Raw genomic sequence first — 19,425 nt, 5'->3', positions numbered from 1 at the left:
CTTAGCCCTCCAGCCTGTTTCCCTTATGGCAGAGGGCAGGGGGAGCTACATGGAGTGGCTCGTGAGCTGCAGGTGCAGGGCGGTGTGGCATGGTCCTCGGGAGGCGTGAAGCAGTTGTGTGGCTGACGCTTTCATCACTGCGTGGAGAGGCAAACAAAAACCCACCCTGTGGGGTGGCCAGCCGTTACTGCTGGACCCCCCACAGAAGGAAGGGGTAGGAACATGCAAGGTCGCAAAGCAAGCGCCCAGCCTCCCCGATGGGTCCAACTCAAAGCTGGAGCCTGGTGCCCGAGGGCAGAAACTAGGGGCGACAGCTACCCACCCCTGGAGGGGGACGTGTTTCCCTGCAGGTGATGGCGCTGCAGGTGCAGCTGCTGAGCCCTGGCTCACCCCAAGCTCCGCGGGGCGTCTCTGCCCACACTGACACCTCCGACACAGCATGGTCCAAGCACCCAGCCTGGGCCACCCACACATATGCCCCTGCTCCTGGCCCCTCCAAGCCGGATGCCTCTGCACCTACTTGAGACACGGGCCAGAGCAGTACTCCCCAAAGCGGACTGTGTCGCCTTTGGAGCCCAAAAGGCCTACCCAGCCCTGTCCTTTGAAGTGGGGGGTGCAGGATGCAGCAATTAGGCTTTCACTTTGTGGGGGGCTACCACAGCACACCCTTGAGCACCAGACCCCTACGAACTCTCCTGAGGTGCAGGTCCTTGGATTTACAGAGCTCATCTCCCACCCTCCAGGGAGCACATGGACTTTACTGCCTCCAGCACGCTAGGCTCCTCCCCGTGTCCTGCCCAGTCAGCAGGACAACATTGCTGTAACGGAGCTGTCTCGTGTCCTGTGGGATGTCCAAGCGGTCAAGGTCTCCTCAGGCTGTATTAGGACAGAGGGCGAGTTAGCACAGCCCTGAAGCCAACGGTAAATGAGTATTACCATCCCTCCCACGTGAATGCAACTGTTCTAATCCTCTTTTCTAAGTGGGATGGAAAAAAAAGGTAATTGTTAATCAATAGCCTTATTAATCTGCTGTGACAAGGACACCACGTGTGGCTGGTTGGGCTGCCACTTGGTGAAGCCTTGGGGTCACTGACAGGGTCTGATGTTCTCTGCAAGGCCCAGACCAGCCCTTGACCTGACGGAGATGTGACTGGCCACCAGAGCTGCGTCCTCCAGGCCTTGACCTACAGGGACACCGTGACGTGTGTGCTTTTCCATCCAAGCTGCGGAGGGGGCAGTGTTCAAGGTTCTCCCTGGCATGTCCCTCCCACAATGTCTTCAAGAGCAGAGGCCAGGATCCCAGTGTGTGGGTACAATGACACACTTGGGGACCAGGGAAATGACCACTGGGTGGTCTGTTGACAAGAGGACCCACAGTGACCAACACTCCAGCCAGGATTCCTTTTACTACCTGGCCCCTCTGCCAACAGGGAGGCCACGATGACACCTTGGGTCTCCCGGTGTCAGCGTCCACTCAGATTCTCTGCCCAGTTGTCCTCGAAATGTCTTGACAGTCCTTTCCCCAGTGTTCAGTCATCCGGTAAATGTCGTGGGTCTCTTTGGGGGAGAACTGGAGGATATCACAGTGTCTGTGTGTGCAGGTGTGGCCTGGTCCCTCCTCCTAGTGACTGGCCACCTCTGCAGTCAGCACTTCTGGATGGAAAGAATTAGCTGCAGTCCAAGGACAGAGCAGGGCCGTGCCTTCTTACCGGGCCCCTGCCCCTTCGTTCCTCCGTGGCCACCTACCAGAGCAGCTTGTGCGTGTCCGCTCTGCTCAGCACAGGCTCTCGGCTTCCCCAGAAGTAAGTCTGCTCATGGCCAGAAGAGTTTGCCAGGGGATTAAATTCCATGTTCCGAGAAAGCGCCTCCAAGTCAGTTAATGCTTCCTTCCTGTCTTCTGCGCCGGCCCCTGAGTCAGTGACCCAGCATCATTCCCCAAGGGGGCCTCTGGCTCCTGCAGTTGCCTGCTGGCAGCTCCTTCCCTCCCTGACCGGGCCCAGCATGTCCCCGTCTAGGTTAAGTCAGCCTGTCTCCTGGATCACAGCCTGACAGCCAGAGGACAGGGTAGGGTGGCATCTGATGAGGGTGCTTGGTGCCTTGTTGGGATGCGAGAGCTCAGCGTCTTCCAGCACAGAGGACGTGCTAGTTCTTAGGAGGAAGGGGTGGGCCTCCAACAGCTCTGAGAGGTCAAGGGCCTACAGGTCCATGTCCTCAGTCTTCCCCTTGGATGTCCCAGGTCCCGTCTCAGGGTCTCAGTGATCCTGGCTGGGGTTCTGACCTTCACGGACCAGTGTCAGCTAGCATTCAAACTCGCCTGCAGCCTGAGTCCTGTCACCATGTCCTCTGCCAGAGATGCGATTTTTCCCCAGGCCAGAGAGGCCTCTGGTCCTCAGTCTGAGCCCCTCACTGCCAGGCAGCCCCCTTATCCCTCTGTAGGGCCATCAGTGCGACTCAGCAGCCAACCCACTGACCCCTGCAAACACCTGAGTCCTCATACCTGAGAGCTGCCCCCTTCCACAGGGACAGTTTCCCAGGTCACCCGGATGAAATCCAGCAATTGGGCTTCCACCTTGTTCCAGGAACTACCTGTACCTCTCACACTAACAAGGACAGTGTCCCCTTCACCTGCCAGTGGTGGGTGAGCCAACAGGAACCCCCTCCTGCATGCCCTGTGCCCACTGGGGTCCTCTGCAGAGGCACCTAAGCAAGATTGGATGCGATTAGGGATCTATGGGGCAATGGTTGTGAAGGATCCAAGGAGGGGCTGAAGATGACACAGGAACCTGCAGACCCCAGGTGAGAGACCCGTGAAAGACAGAGTGGGAGGAGAGGTGGGAGCTGGGTGGGGGGAACGGCAGACTGATGGGAGCACACAGAGCCAAATGAGTCCCTAATTAAAGGAGTGGACCTGTATTCCTACCTAGGGAGCAGCCTGTGGGAAGTGTGGCCCTGTGAGAAAGCAGATGGACGCAGGGGGCAGCACACAGGCCCCTCATCCGTGTGCCCCAGGAGCAGGGGCAGAGCTTCGGTCATGACACACAGACACACGTGCACTCTCATGCTCACAGGTGCACACACCGACACACTCCACACACTCTGGCACTTACACACACACACCCCCTCTCCAGTGCCCCCTGGCTCCAGGTACCCACTGTCCACAGGAAAGGTGGCCAAGGAGACCCCTGACTGGCACTGCCCAGGTGGGAGGAAGTGGAAAGCAGAGTGGGCACTGATGGGTGTCCAGCCTGAGGGGCTGTGGGAGCCGGAAACAGGTGGGAGATCGGGGCAAACTTGCAGGGCATTGGAGAGCAGAGCCAGGGCAGCCCGTCCCTCCTCACACAGGAAGCTGTTCCTCCCGTGTGAACAGCCACCGCCGCTGGGCCCACCAGGAACACAGTTGCCACTACAGACCCCTGCCTTTGGCACTTACCATCTGGCCAGGAGATGGGACCCAGGGGCACAGAACCAAGGCCCAGAGGGAAAGAGGTGGTCGGGAAGACCAGGGGGCATGCACACAAGGACTTCCTGGGGCCCAAACAGCTGACGGGGAAGCTCTAGGGTCTCTCTCCTTTCCCTGGGAGAGCGCTGAACCAGAGGTTTTCGGAGTTGCTCATCTAAGGCTGGAGCCGCAGGGAGCTGCCTGCCCCCTCCCTCGCCCCCAGCCGGGGATGGTGGTGCTGCGGTCCTGTCCCACAGTCCAGGGACCTAGCCCCAGTCCTCCCAACATCTCACCTCAAGGTGAAGCCCTTGTCCTGGGGGCCTGCCGCTCCACAGTCGAGAGTGGGGATCCCCACCAAAGTAGGGACATCACAGTGTCCCAGGGGCCCAGTGCGGAGGTTACCTGTGGGGTTCTTGCAAGGAAGAGGGACCTTACTCCCCACCCAAAGCACCCGAGGCTCCTGCTTGTCCTCGTTACCCTTGCCCTCCGCGGCCCTCCCGGCGGGCCCTTAATCTCCGACCTCGCCCCTGTTAGCCCAGGACCCCGCCGGGCTGGAGGAGGCCACCAAGGAAGGACTCATGTCCCGACCTGTGGCCTTGCGGAAGCTGTAGGTCCCTGGATGGAGAAAGGTGGAGCTCTGTGCTTGAGCAGGCGAGACACTGAGCTGGGGACTCTGAGTTGGGGGACGCCCCAGCGGAGGGTCCTGGGGCGCAGCAGCCAGGGGCAGCTCCTTTGAGGGGGAGTGCACGTCGCCCCTCGTCAACCCTCGGTGCCGGGCGTGGTCCCCAACCCGAGTGGACGCGGCCCGGCAAGTGGGGCGAGGGCAGCAGGCAGACCGGCCCATCGTGGGGAGGGCCTCTGACTTCGCCCGGGACTGTTTCGGGAGAAGTGGCAGTGCCCCACTCTCGCCGCGCCTCGGGAGCGGGAGGTGGCTATTCCGCCCCACTCCCTCTCGGCCCTTCCTCGGTTCCCCCCACAGCCCCCTCGGCCCGCGGTACCCCCTACCGGCCCATACGCGTGGCTGCAGCGCCTCCCGGTGGCCGCGCATCTGGGGGCGGGCTGGGAGGGGGCGGGGTGGGTATAAAGACTGCGGCCCCTCCCGTGGTCCCCTCCCTCCTGCCCACTCCGCTCCGACTCTCGGCGGTCAAGACCCGGAGCCTCCTCGGGACCTGTCCGGCGAGGGCGCCCCGCGCGCGTTCAGGGTCAGGTAAGCACCCCTCGACCCCGGGACCCGGACCCTCTGCATGGACTTGTGGTCTGGCCCTGGGACCCGGACAGCCGCCTGGATCCGCATCCCGCTCATGAGCAAGTCCTGCCTGACAAGACAGGATAGGAGCGAAGAGGACCTGGGTCCCAAGGGCACGGGATAGGCCCTCCTAGGATGGTGTCCCTGCGGGCTCTCCCCACCCCGCGGTAATGGGCCCTCTTTCACGGCCCCACTTCAACCGCTAGGCGCTAGATCACAGTTCCTCACGTCCACGCCTTAGCTGCCTCGGCGGTGGGACCAGGGGGTGCCGAGTTATTGCCTGCTCACCCGCGACTTGGTCTCTTCTGGCACGCGATTGGGAAGGGGACTCCTTCCTTATTCCTGGGCTCAATGCTAAGATGCAGAAATTGGGGCTGTCTGCAGGGACCTCACCACCCCGCCAAGTCACCAAATAGCCAGAGGGGCTCGGCATCTGAGTTCAGATCTATTCGAGGGCCTGGGAGGTCTGCGGCCTAGAAGACACCTTCAGAGGGTTGAGGGCCCAAGTGACCCCCTGGGAAGACACCCCCACTGTGGTGTGGAACTGGGTACAGGGTCTCCAGTGGTGCTGGCCCCTCTCCCCTGGGCTGAGGAAGAGGGTGCTCTTCTTCCTGGAAAGAGAAGCCAGGATAGAATGAGCTCCTGGGGGTACCAGGGGAGGATGGGATCTCCAATACACCAAAGGTAGGGACAGGGTTGGGAGGGAGACAGGTCCTACACCCCTACCCTCAGAGTGAGCAACAACCCAGCCTTTCCCCCATTCCCTTGCAGCTGGAGGAGCCGTCCACACCCTGGCTTCCTCCCCCAAACTACACTGGGAGACTAAGCAGGGGGCCGAGAGGCAGTCACAGGGAGTAACTGGGGAGCCCAGCTGATCAGGCCTGTGGTGCCTTCCCTGCTGGGCCAGGCCCCACCCCACCCAGGACTCCTCACCCATCGGGGCTGAGTTCCAGCACCCTCGGGGAATGGGGGTGGGGGAGTCAATCTCTGAGAGGCCCACTGACCCTGGTAACATAGTAACAACACACAAAACAGCAGGGTGTGGTGACCTAGGTGTTCCCACCACTCCACCCAGTGCCCACCTAGAATATGGCCCTGTACCCAGAGAAGAGATGGCCAACTCCCACACCCACACCCCTGGTCTACCCAGCTGTCCCAGAGGAGCGGAATTTCCCTTTCAGATGAATGTCCAGAAGGAAGTAGGCTTGAGATCCACAGATTTCCCCGGCTTTTTCCTTTCAACATAGGAGTTCTGGCCAGGAGGCCATCTTACATTTCCCTAACATCCAAGGCCAGGAGGCGGGACAGGCATTTGGGAAGTTGTCTGCTTTCCTTCAGGCATTCAGAAGCAAGACAGTGGGGCAGGGGAGAGGGCTTGGGCCCCCAGGCATACTTGACTTAGAATTTCCTGATTCCCTGGTACCCTGAGGGCCAGGGTACCCAGGGCCCAAGTGTGTCCCCTTGGCTAGACATAGGTTTCAGTAGGCCTCTGGGCCACTCTGGCCACTTTGGAGCCACCTCGCTGTGCTAATGAAAGTGACCTGGGAGGCCTGTACAGAACACAGCTGGCTGGGTCAGTTTATGGGCCCACCTGCAGCAGGAGAAGCCACAGGGAAGGTAGTGTCCAGGGCAAAAGTTGGGCGTGATCCACTGGGCCACCTGGTCAGGTGGGGCACAGGTCCCTCGCACTGGGCAGTGCACACCAACACCCAGTGGTGACTCTGCATTGCCAGCCGGCACAGGTGGCTCTGTTGTGGAGGGGGCCACCTGTGGTCCCTCAGGCATGTGGGGAGCCGTGCACAACAGAAGAGCCTCAGATGAGCTCCCCAGCAGGCATGGACCAGGACGGAAAAGGGATGGCCAGTGCCTGGGAGAAGGAGCTGGGCCTGATGGCTCTTCCTGGGCCTCTCCCACCCTCCTCTGCAGCCTCCGGTTTCTCATCTGTAGAATGAGGGCAGGGTAAATAAACAGCACCTGCCCTTTTTACCTGCCAGGGCTGCTGGGGGGAAGTTCTCCAGGCGCACGGGGTGTGGGTAGATCATATTTGCAGCCGTGAAACACTTTACAATCCTGGGAAAACTAGTTCTTGTGATTGTTTCAGGAACAACACAAATATTACAGTTTGATTTTTTTAAAACGTGGCCCCACATTTCAGTGGGTCAGTCCCTCTTGTGGTTCCTTTTGCACAGTCGTGCAAAGCCAAAGGGGACCCTGGGTTCATGGGGTCCAGCTCATTGAACAGGCTGGGGGCGGGGTTGGGGGGTGCAGCTCCCATCTAAGGGCACATATTGGGTTTGGGCCATGTCAGAGCAGCTTTCCCCACAGACCCACTGGGAACTCAACACGTGTCAACGCCCCACGCCACACCAGTGTCGGTGGCCCACTGTAGACACTGATGAGCAGGTGAGGAGTGGACAGCTGTGCGGGGCCCCTGCTCCCAGGAGAGCAGAGTCTAGGTCAAAGCTTGTGAAAGGTGTCAGCGCTTTTTCAAGGCCGTTGCCACACGCCCACCAGAGAAGTGGAGAAGGACCCTGGTGTCCATCACGAGGGACCGGTGATGGGCGGAGTCACTGACTTTTTTCTTCTTTGCCAATTTCACAGACGAGGAATGCCGCCTTGTTGGTTTGTCTGCGTGTCTTTGGTTTTTGTGCGGTTCAACATGTTTTGGTTACTGACTGTAATGTTGTTACTGTGGTGTTGATGATTTCCCCAACTGCCTCAGGGGTGCCGATTTTTTGCTAATTTGTAAGAGCTTCCCCCCAAATTTTTAAAAATTGTGATAAAATACACATAGCAAAATGTATCATCTTAGCCATTTTTAAGTGTATAGTTCAGTGGTATTAAGTACATTGATATTGTTGTGCCCATCCATCTCTGCAGTTCTTTTCATTTCACAAAACTGAAATCTGTCCCCGTTAAACCCTTAATTCCACATCCCCTCCCCCAGCCCCTGCCAGCCACCATTCTGCCTCCCGTCTACGATTTTCGAGGTAAGTATCTCATATCATTGGAATCATTAATTTTTGTCTTTTCGTGGCTGGCTTGTTTTATTGGCATAATTTCCTTGAGGCTCACCCAGGTTGTAGTAGGTGTCAGAATTTCCTTCCCTTTTAGGGCTGAATAATATTCCATTGTAGGTACAGACCACATTATACTTATCCATTCATCCATCACTGGGTGCTTCGGTTGCTTACATGTTATACATACCCATTGTGAATAGCACTGCTATGAATATGGGTGTAGGACTATCTCTGCTCTGAATTCTTTTGAGTATACACCCAGAAGTGGAATTGCTGGACCATATGTGTATGGTAAACCCACTTTTATTTTTTTAAGGGACCCCCACACTGTTTTTCACAACATCTCTACCATTTTACAATCCCAGCAAACAATTCAAGTTTCCCCACATTCCCTCCAACACTTTCTGTTTTCTGGGGTTTTTATAGTAGCTACCCCAATGAGTGTGATGTGGTATCTCATAACTTTGACTTGCATTTCCCTAACAGTGACGTTGAGCATCTTTTTGTGTGCTTATTGGCCACTGGTAATTCTTCTTTAGAGAAATGTCTGTTCAAGTCCTTTGCTCATTTTGAATCAGGCTGTTTGGGGGTTTCTCATGATTGATTTTTAGTTCTCTAGGTATTATGGATATTAGTCCCTTATCATAAAAATGATTGCAAATATTTCCTCCCATTCTGTAGGTTGCTTTTTTATTCATAATTTTCTTTTTAATTTTCATGAAAGCTAATTTGTCTATTTTTTTTTAGTTGTTTGTGCTCTTGGAGTCATATCCTAGAAACCATTGCCAAATCTAATGTTGTGAAGATTTCGCCCTCTGTTTTCTTCTAAACTTTTATAGTTTTAGATTTTACATTAGGTTATGGGGCCATTTTGAGTTCATCCTTATGTGTGGTGTTAGGTAAGGTTCCAACTGCATTCCTTCGCAGGTGGAAATCCAGTTTTTTCTGCACTGTTTGTTGAAAAATGTCTTTTCCCCCATTGAATGGTCATGACCCCTTTTTGAAAATCATTTCACTACATATGCAAGAGTTATTTCTGGACTCCCTACTCTATTCCATTGGTCTATGTTACCTGTTTTTATGCCATTACCACAGTTTTGATTATTGTAGCCTTGTAGTAAGTTTTGAAATCAGACGGTGTGAGTTCTTCAGCTTTGTCCTTTTCTTTTAGGATTTTTTATTCTATTTGGGGTCTCTTGAGAATTCTTATTAATTTTAGAAAGGATTTTTCTATCTGTAAAAATCAACATTGAGATTTCGGTAAAGATTGCATTAAATCTGTAAATCACCTTGGTGCTATTGACATCTTACTGTTAAGTCTTCTAATCCATGAACATGGAACATCTTTCCATTTATTTAAATCTATAATGTCTCTCAGAAATGTTTTATAGTTTTCAGTGAATAGATATTTCACCTCCTTGGTGACAGTAATTCCTATTTTATTCTATTGATGCTAATGTAAATGGAATTGTTTTCTTAATTTCCTTTGTTAGTATACATTGTTAGTGAACAAAACTGTAACTGATTTTTCAGTGTTGACTTTGTATCCTGCACTTTGCTGAATTTATTTATTCTAAGCTTCTTTTTATGGGATCTTTAGTGTTTTTTACATATAAGATCATATCATCTGTAAACAGATCATTTTATTTCATTCTTTCTATTTGAATGCCTTTTCCTTCTTTTTCTTGCCTAATTGCTAAGGTGAGGACTTCTAATGCTATTTTGAGTAGAAGTGACCAAAGTGGGCATTTTAGCTTTGTTCCTGATCTTAGAGGAAAAGCTCAGTGTCCCACCAGTGATGTTTGATACAGAATTTTCATATCTTGCTTTTATCATATTGAGGTAGTTTCCTTCTAGTCCTAGTTTGTTGAGTGTTTTTATTATGAAAGGGTGTTGAATTTTATCAAAGGTGTTTTCTGTATTGATTCAGATGATCATAAGGGGTTTTTTTCCTTAACTCTGTTAATGTGGTGTATTACACTGATAGATTTTTATATGTTGAACTATCCTTGCATTCCAGAAATAAAACCCACTTGGTTGTGGTGGTTAGTGCTTTTACTATGCTACTGAATTGTGTTTGCTAATGTTTTGTTGAGGATTATAGTACCAATGTTCATAAGGGGTATTATTTCTAGTTTTTTTTTTTCTTATAGTGTCTTTGTCTGGCTTTGGTATAAGGGTAATGCTGGCCTCATTGAATGACTTAGAGTGTATTCCCTCCTCTTAAATGGAATTTTGGTGAATTAAAATGCTAAAGTTTGAGAAGTATTGGTGCTAGATTTTCCTTTAAATGTTTGGTAGAATTTACCAATGAAGCCATCATGTCCAGGGATTTTTTTTTTTGTCAGGATATTTTATTTACTGATTCAATCTCCTTACTACTTATAAGTCAGTTCATAATTTCTATTTCTTCATGATTTGGCCTTTGTAGGCTTTTTGTTTCTAGGAATGTGCTCATTTTATCTAGGTCACTTGATTTGTTAACATACAATTGCTTATCATACTTTCTTATAATCATTTTTATTTCTGTAGAATTGGTAGTAAAGCCCCACTTTCATTTCTGACTTTAGTAATTTGAATCTTCTCTATTTTTTTCTGGTCCACCTAGCTAAAGGTTTGTCAATAGTGGTCTTTTCAAGGAACCAACTTTTGGTTTCATTTATTTTCTCTATTTTTGTCTGTTACCTATTTTAACACTTATCTCTGCTATATTCTTTGTTATGTCTTTCCTTTCTTTATCTTTGGGTTTAGCTTGTTGTTCTTTTTCTAGTTCTTTAAATTGTAAACTTAGATTATTAATTTGAAATGTTTCTTGTTTTTTATGTTTACGTTTTTATATTTAGAGCTGTAAATTTCCCCCTTAGTAATACTTTTACTCTGTTTCTTATGTTTTGATATATTTTGTTTTCATTTTTATTAGTGTCTAAGTATTTCCTAATTTCTCCTGTGATTTTGTCTTTGATCTATTGGTTGTTTAAGAGTCAGTTGTTTAATTTCCACAATTTTGTAAATTTTTCCATTTTTCTTCTCTTACTGACTTCTAACATTATCCCATCATGATCAGAGAAGATGCTTGGTGTAATTTATTTTTAAACCTGTTGAGTTTGCCATTGTTGTTAAATTTCCCCCATCACTTCAAGTCCTTTCCTCTCCGGTTGAATTCACTTCAAGGGGATTTAGAGGGTTGGCATCTTTTCCTCCCATTTATTTTTCTTTTTCTCCTTTTGGGAGATAGACACTGAAGACTAGGACATTCAAAAACAACTGCATATACACACCCAGGGGAAGGTGCAGGCTCAGGAAAAACCTGAGAAGATCTTACATTTATATCTCAGACTGATCCTTGGCACAGAGACAGCCTACAGCAATCAACACACACAAAAATAAAGACAACCAGCAAACCCTAGTGAAGGGAAGGAATATGATTTATGGAGTTACCACATTATTAGATTCAAATATCCAGTTTTCAACCAAAAATTGTAAGACATACATGTATTAAATAAGAAAGTATGGTCCACTCAAAGGAAAAAATATATAAACCAACAGAAACTGTCCCAGAAAGAGGCCTGGTGGTGGATCTACTAAACGAAGACTTTAACACAGCCATTAAAGATGCTCAGAGAACTAAAATAAAGGAAGGCATGGAGAAAGTCAAGAAAACAATGCCTGAACAAAATGGAAATATCAGTAAAGAAACAGAAAACCTATACAGAATTTAGAAATAATGGAGCTGAAAAGTACAATAACTATAATTTTTTAATGTATTAGATGCAAAGACATATGAACAGACAGAAGAAAGAATCAGTGAAGTTGAAGAGCAGAAAGGAAAAAGATTACAGAGAAGTGAACAGAACCTAAAGGGTCTACATACCTGTTGTGGGAGTTTCAGAAGGAGGTGGAGTTGGGGGAGGAGCACAGAAAATATGTGAAGAAATGATGGTCAAAAACTTCCCAAATTTTATGAGCAACATAAATATAAACATTGAAGCAAATCAATGAACTCCAAGTAGAATGAACTCAAAGAATGTCACATCAAGACACATTATAATACAACTCAAAAGATGAGAGAGTTTTGACATTAGCAAGAGAGAACTGACTCATCATATCCAAGGGACCCTCAGTCAGGTTAGTAGCAGATTTCTCATCAGGAACTTTGGAGATGAGATGCAGTGGGCTGATATATTCAAAATACTAAAAGAAAATAAAAACTGTCACCCAAGAATCCTATACCAGCAAAAAAAAAAAAAAGTGAGGGTAAAAATAAAACATTCCCAGATAAACCAAAAGCTGAGGGAGTTTGTTAAACCAGGGACTTCCCTGAAAGAAATGCCCAAGGGAGCCCTGCAGGGTGAAATGAAAACACTCTAGACAGTAACTTGAAGTCTGTGAAGAAATAAAGTACATTATAGTGATTATAAAAAAAACTATTCTTGTTGAAACAATGATGTGTAACTCCACTTTTTGTTTTCTACATGATTTAAGACGTTAATACTTAAAAAAAAACATTACTAGTCTAAAACCTAGTACAATTGTAATTTTGGTTTGTAACCATATTCTGTTTTCCACATGATTTAAGGGACTAATTTCTTTAAAACATTTGTTTACATTTTTGGACACACAGATAAAGATGTCCTTTTCACCTGAAACTAATACAATACAAAATAATATTGAATGTAAAGTGTATTTGAAAAAAATGTTTTTAATTTAAAAATGTTTTAAAGATGTAATTTTGTGGCATCAATAACTGAAGGGGCTAGGGATGGAACTCTTAAAGCAGCAAAGATTGAAATAAAGCTAGCTTTATTGAAATAAAGCTAGCACAAATTCAAATTACAGTGTTGTAACTTCAGGATGTTAAATGCAATCCCCATGGTAACCACAAAGAAAATACCTAAAGTATATATACAAAAAGAAGGGAAGAAAGTATGTAAATGTTTCACTACAAAATTCAACTAAACACAAATGAAGAAAGTGGTGCAGAAAACGAGGAACAAAAAAGCTGTAAGGCACAAAGAAAACAATAGCAAAACGGCAAAAGTAAGCCTCTCCTTAACAGTTCTTTTAGTGGTATGTAAATGGGTAAGCCCTTCAATCAAAAGACAGAAACCAGCAGAATGGGTTTTTTAAAAACAGTTCAACTATATTGCTTTCTACAAATCTTCACTTTATATCCAAAGACACAAATAAGTTGAAAGTGAAAGGACGGAAAAGTTTATTCCATGCACCAAAAGAATTCAAGGGTGGTTATATGAATATCAGAGGAAATTGGACTTTAATCAAAGCGATAATAAAAGACAAAGACAGACATTATATACTAATAAAAGGTTCAACACAGCAAGAAGATATGACAATTATAAACATGTACACACCTAATAAGAGGCCATCAGAAATTTTAAACCTTATGAATGTAACATCTTGATCATGAATCAGAAAGTCTGTTGCCTGGTTCTTAGTCTGTTCACGCCCTTCTCACGTTGCTTCTGTTGTAACAAAGGTCATGTGTGGAAGCCCAGTTGTCAGGAGTGGAAACTTGGACCCAAGCTGCTTGGGTTTGGACCCCAGCCTCTAGCTGAACACCTTGGACAAGTGACCAGCACTGACTCTCAGTTCCCTCCTCCCTGAAATGGTGTTCCCATACTGCCTATATCCAAGGGCTGTGTGAGTGCTAGGTGATGGCGCACAGTGACCGGAGGAGAGTAACTGTGGAAGATACTACACTGAATTTCATCCTTTCTGTTTTCTTCAAAGACTTCTTTGGTCCATGTTTGGCACTCAGTGCCTCCTCCCAGTTCCTTCTCCTGAGATGTATTTGGGTGTCCTGTGTGAGGTGGGGTTGCCTTTACTCCTGCTCACATTGTGAGCCCTTGTCCCAGCCCTTTTCCTGCTCTGAAGGCCACCATCTCATCTCCTCAGTTCGTGTACGTTGCTGTGTCCACTGCTGTGGGGTCAGTGGCCCTGTTCCAGCACCAAAACCACAACTGTTCAATCACTGTAAGTTGATTGTATCATGTGCACTTCCTACCATGATTCCTCATCACCCTTTATTTTTTATTTTTTTCTGAGCTACTTTTCCTTATGTTTCCAGATGAATCTTAGATTTATTTTGTCAGTACATAGGAGCAAAAAACCAAAAACTTTTCTTGAAGATTTTGATCAAATTTTTATTCAGTTTTACTTTTTAAAAATATATTTTATTGATTATGCCACTACGGTTGTCCGATTCCCCGCTTCATTCCCCTCCCCCTGCACATCCCCCTCCCCCACCATTCCCCCCTTTAGATTATGTCCATGTGTCACAAGTTCTTTAGATTCTATATTTCCCCTACTATTCTTGCCCACCCCCTATCTATTTTTAACTTACCATCTATGCTACTTATTTTCTGTATCTTCTCCCCTCTTCTCCTCCTCCCACTCCCCTGTTGCTAACCCTCCATGTGTTCTTCATTTCTATGGCTCCGCTCCTGGTCTAGCTGTCCTCTTAGTTTGCTTTTGTTTTAGGTGTGGTTGTTAGTAACTGTGAGTTTGCTGTCCTTTCACTGTTAATATTTTTCATCTTCTTTTTCTTAGATAAGTCCCTTTACATCTCATATAATAAGGGCTTGGTGATGATGAACTCCTTGAATTTGATCTTATCTGAGAAGCACTTTATCTGCCCTTCCATTCTAAATGAAAGCTTTGCTGGATAGAGCAATCTTGAATATAGATTCTTGCCTTTCATGACTTGGAATTCTTCTTTCCAGCCCCTTCTTGCCTGGAAGGTCTCTTTTGAGAAATCAACTGACAGTCTGATGGGAACTCCTTTGTAGATGACTGTCCCCTTATCTCTTGCTGCTTCTAGGATTCTCTCCTTCACTTTAATCTTGGCTAATGTAATATGATGTGCCTTGGTGTGTTCCTTCTTGGGTCCAACTTCTTTGGGACTCTCTGAGCTTCCTGGATTTCCTGGAAGTCTATTTCTTTTGCCAGATTGGGGAAGTTCTCCTTTATTATTTGTTCAAATAACTTTTCCACTTGTGGCTGTTCCTCTTCCCCTTCTGGTACCCTTATAATTTCGATGTTGGAATGTTTAAAGATGTCCTGGAGGTTCCTAATCCTATTCTCATTTTTTTGAATTCTTGTTTCTTCATTCTTTTCTGTTTGGTCATTTTTTCTTCCTTCTGGTCTATTCCCTTGATCTGAGTCCCAGTTTCTTTTCCATCACTAATGGTTTCTTGTGCATTTTCCTTCATTTCAATTAGTTTAGCCTTCATTTGTTCCTCTAATTTGTGACTAAAATCAACCAGTTCTGTGAGCATCCTGATCACCAATATTTTGAACTGTGCATCTGATAGGTTGGCTATCTCTTGGTCACTTAGAATTATAGGCTCAGGGGCTTTGAGCTGTTTTTCTTGAGCCATAATGTTTTGGTCTGTTCACACCTGTTATGTATGAGGGGCGGAGCCTTAGCTGTTCACCAGGGTGAGGCGACCCAGTTGCTGGGTGGTGATGTTGTATGTGGGGAGGGACGGGGTCAGGGAGGGGCAATGGCGTTTTTTCTGCTCTCTCTCAGATTTCGGTCCCCTCTGCTGCTTCCCACAAGGAAACCGGGCCCCCCTGGTGCTGGCTCCTGGGTGTGTGGGCCTGTGCACCCTCCAGGACCCTGTGGGTCTCTCCAACAAACTCTCTGTGAGCCTGAGAGCTTCTCCCGGCACCTCAACCCCGAAAATTTTTCCAATTGGTGCTTTTAGGCTTTAATTCCCGTCGCTGGAGCCCTAGCCTGCGTGGTCTGTCTCACTGCTCACTCCTTGGCCTGTTTTATCTGAGTGTGAATGTGTGACCGCAGTCAGGCAGCTGCATTACACCCCCACTGGGTCCATCCGTTGCCACCCTATGCCTGGGATCTGCCAACCCCCGCCTGCGCACCTGGGTCGGTCCAGCTACCTTTTCCTGCCTGACCCTGCTCCGCCAGCTGCTGACTCCGCCCCTCTTACCCTTCTGGATGAAGGGTTCGTTGTTGTCGGACTTCTGTACAGTTCAATTTTCTGTGCTTTGGTTGCGTTTTTGTTACTAAAATTTTGTTGTCTTTAAACTTGGTTGTGCAAGGAGGCACAGTGTTTCCACCTACACCCCCACCTTGGCTGGACCCTTATTCAGTTTTATATTTAGTCAGAAGTACTGATATTCTTTTTAAAAAATATATTTTATTGATTATACTATTACAGTAGTCCATTTTCCCCCTTCATGCCCCTTGATATTCTTTTTTTTTAAAGATTTTATTTATTTATGTTTAGAGGGGAAGGGAAGGAGAGAAGGAAAGAAATATCAATGTATGGTTGCTTCTTATGAGTCCCCTGCTAGGAACTGGCCCACAACCCAGGCATGTGCCCTGACTGGGAATTGAACCGCGATTGTGTGGTTCGCAGGCCCGCGCTCATGATATTCTTAAATATTGTATTTATCATCCAAAACCAAGATTTATCTCTCCAATGTGTTCCTTAGAGAACTTTTTAGTTTTTCTTAAGGCTTACACATTCTGAAAATAGATTTTTTTTAGTTTATTCCTTGGCTTTACATGTTTTTTCTTGCTAGTTTAAATTCTGTTTTTTTATTACATTATCTCATTGGTTGTTACTAATAGAAGAAACTGTATAGCTTTTGAACATGTATGTGTGTGTACACACAATAATTTTAACTGCCTCACTGCATTCTACTCTCCCCACCTTTCTCTCTCTCCCCTAAACTATGTTCCATTGATTTCCTTGGGTTTTCTAGGTAGACAGTCCCATCTTAAACAGGGCAGTTACCATCTCTTCCTTTCCAAGTTTATATTTTGGGTTTTTCGTGGGTTTTTTTTTTTGTTTGTTTGTTTTATTGCATTGGCTTCCAATGCAGCGCTGAATAATATGCAGGGAGATGAACACTCTTTGTCTTTTTTTTGGGGGGGCGGTATTCTGATGGGCATTCTTTGAGTACAAGAGTTTTTAATCCAGGATCAGGTCCATGGGCTCCCTGAATTCTTAAAGGATAGGATTTCTAATATACACATATCTATGCATTTGTGTCAGGTGAAACTGTCCAGAATCCTAAAAGGGTCTGTGACCCACAAAGAGAAGAACTTCTATTTTAGTTTTTGCATAAAATATGATATTGGGTCTAAATTTGAAATATATATACTTTATAATGTTAATTCAATACAAAAGGCTGTTGTGAAGTTTTTCCTTGTCTTTTTTTAAAATCAAAAATAGACATTTGGGGGGTCTATTAAAGCAGAAAATGATTTCCTTTTTTATAGTAAAGTGACTTACATTAATATGTTCCCTAGTGTTGCATCATTGTATTTTTGTTATAACTAAATCTTTGTTCTGGTCTAGTGATTCTTAATAGGCTACTGGATTTTATCTTCTAAGATTAAAATTTTTGTAGAGCTCCTTTTAAGGATTTCTTTTGTCAACTTTTGGTCTCAAGTTTTGCCAAGTTTAAAAATAAATGGAAAAGAAGCTTGTAATGTTATGTCCTGAAGCAAATTAAATAGCAGATATGTGTTTGTCCTAGAAGATGCAAAAGACTCGTTCAAAAGCTGCCTGGGTAAGAGCCTTTGGGGATATATTTCCTTCCAGTGTGTTAATTCCTTCTAGAACAGAGTCTAGACAATTCGTCACCTCTTCTCAAAATTTTTCCCAGAAAATAGTCTTTCACATGTATTAGCTCAGAGCTGCATGTGGTATGGTCGTTAAAAACAAACAGCCACAAAAATCTTCCTCGTATATTATATTATTTTAATTATTCTTAAATTTGTATATTTTCCTATTCGTACTTATGATTAGACTTGCTAAAAAACTTTTCTATTTTATTGTCCTTTTCAGAGTCAGCTCTTAGATCTATTTTTTATTCTAGTCTAAGTAATTTTTAATCAATTGATTTATTTTTTATTATTTTCGGTCTCTTGCTTTCCTGAGACTCATCTTGTTGCTTTTCTTTGTCTCTAGTTACTTCAACTACATGCCTAACCTGTTATGCTGATTTCTCATTTTATAACATGAAGTATCAAAGGCTATACATTTTCCTCGGATTATAGCTTTGGCTTTCTGATGTTTGTTTTTATGTGTAACATTCTAATTGTTACTGATTTCTATTTTTATGAGAAAATTTTTAAATTTTCAGGTGTTTTGATTTTTTTCTTTGTCTTATCAGTGACTGGTTGTGCATTGTGACTCAGAGAATTTGATCTGTACAATTTCCAATTAAAAAAAATAAATTTAAGGTTTCCTTGTAGCTTACTCTAGGACCAAATTTTGTAAAAAAATTTTAAATATATATATATATATATATATATATATATATATATATATATATATTCATACCCTGACTGGTGCAGCTCAGGAGGTTGGGTGTCATCCTGCAAATCAAAAGGCAAAAGGTCACCAGTTCAATTCCCCATCAGGGCATATGCCTGGGTTGTGGGCCAGCCCCTTGTTGGGAGTGTGCTAGAGGCAACTGATCAATGTTTCTCTCATGCACCTATATTTCTCTCCCTCTCTTTTTCCCTCCCTTCCCTTCTCTCTAAAAATAAGTAACTAAAATTTTTAAAAAGAATATATATTTCTTATTTCTCTGTTTCAAAGACATAAATAGGTAATATGTGTGTGTTTTACTCACATTATCCAAATTCTCTATGTTTAAAAAATATATATTCTTGTCCTGGCTAGTATGGCTCAGTGGATTGAGTGCCAGCCTGCAAACCAAAGAGTCACTGGTTTGATTTCCAGAGGGCACATCCCTGGGTTTCGAGCCAGGTACCCAGTGGGGGCGTGTGAGAAGCAACCACACATTGATGTTTTTCTCCCTTTCTTTCCCCCTCCCTATCTGATCTGTCAATAACTTAAAAAGGTGAGTTAGTCTTCTACCATGACTTCAGTTTGTAAATTTTTCTTCAATTTTTAGATGTTGCTTTTTAAGCATTTTTTACTTAATTATTATTCAAGTACAGTTTTCTGTCTTTTACTCCCATCCCAGCCCCCCACCCCGTGCTCCCTAGCTCCCTCCCATTTCCACCCCCCTTAGTTTTGTTTTTGCCCATGTGTCCTTTATACTTGTTCCTGTGAATCCTTCCCCTTTTCCCCTGAAATTCCCTCCCCTCTCCCCTCTGGTCCCTGTCAGCCTGTTCTCTATTTCATTGTCTTTGGTTATATTTTGCTTGCTTGTTTGTTTTGTTGTTTAGCTTCCTGTTAAAGGTGAGATCATATGGTATTTGTCTTTCACTACCTGGCTTATTTCACTCAGCATAATGCTTTCCAGTTCCATCCATGCTGTTGCAAAGCATAGTAGCTCCTTCTTTCTTTCTGCTGCCTAGAATTCCATTGTGTAAATGTACCATAATTTTTGGATCCATTCATTTACTGACGGGCACCTAGGTTGCTTCCAGCTCTTGGCTATTATAAATTGTGCTGCTATGAACATCGGGGTGCATAGGTTCTTTTGGATTGATGTTTTAGGGTTCTTAGGATATAATCCCAACAGTGGAATTGCTGGGTCAAAAGGCAGGTCCATTTTTAGTTTTCTTAGAAAATTCCATACTGTTTTCCATAATGGTTGTACCAGTCTGCAATCCCGCCAACAGTGAACTAGGGTCCCCTTTTCTCCACAACCTCTCCAACCCTTGTCGTTCGCTGCGTTGTTTATAATGGCCATTCTGACCGGTGTGAAGTGGTATCTCATTGTGGTTTTAATTTGCATCTCTCTGA

At 45.7% G+C, this 19,425-nt stretch overlaps 1 protein-coding gene across 2 annotated transcripts in view; it reads left to right on the top strand.

The window, feature by feature from the left end:
- The first annotated feature begins 4,538 nt into the window (after window positions 1–4,538).
- The window catches only part of COL6A2 (collagen type VI alpha 2 chain), a 34,090-nt gene continuing 19,203 nt past the window's right edge, over window positions 4,539–19,425 (top strand). Inside the window, exon 1 of one of the 2 annotated variants that reach the window (XM_037065178.1) lies at window positions 4,539–4,646. The gene's annotated coding sequence lies outside the window, so the exon portion shown is untranslated. The remainder of the gene's footprint in view (window positions 4,647–19,425) is intronic. The other variant, XM_037065179.1, reaches the window with a different exon arrangement.

Source organism: Sturnira hondurensis, unplaced genomic scaffold (assembly GCF_014824575.4).
Source record: "Sturnira hondurensis isolate 20B ecotype Veracruz unplaced genomic scaffold, ASM1482457v3 Scaffold0015596, whole genome shotgun sequence".
In the NCBI taxonomy this organism is placed as follows: domain Eukaryota; kingdom Metazoa; phylum Chordata; class Mammalia; order Chiroptera; family Phyllostomidae; genus Sturnira; species Sturnira hondurensis.
The sequence above is the reverse complement of the archived record's forward strand: the minus strand, read 5'-3'. Positions and strand labels throughout refer to the sequence as shown.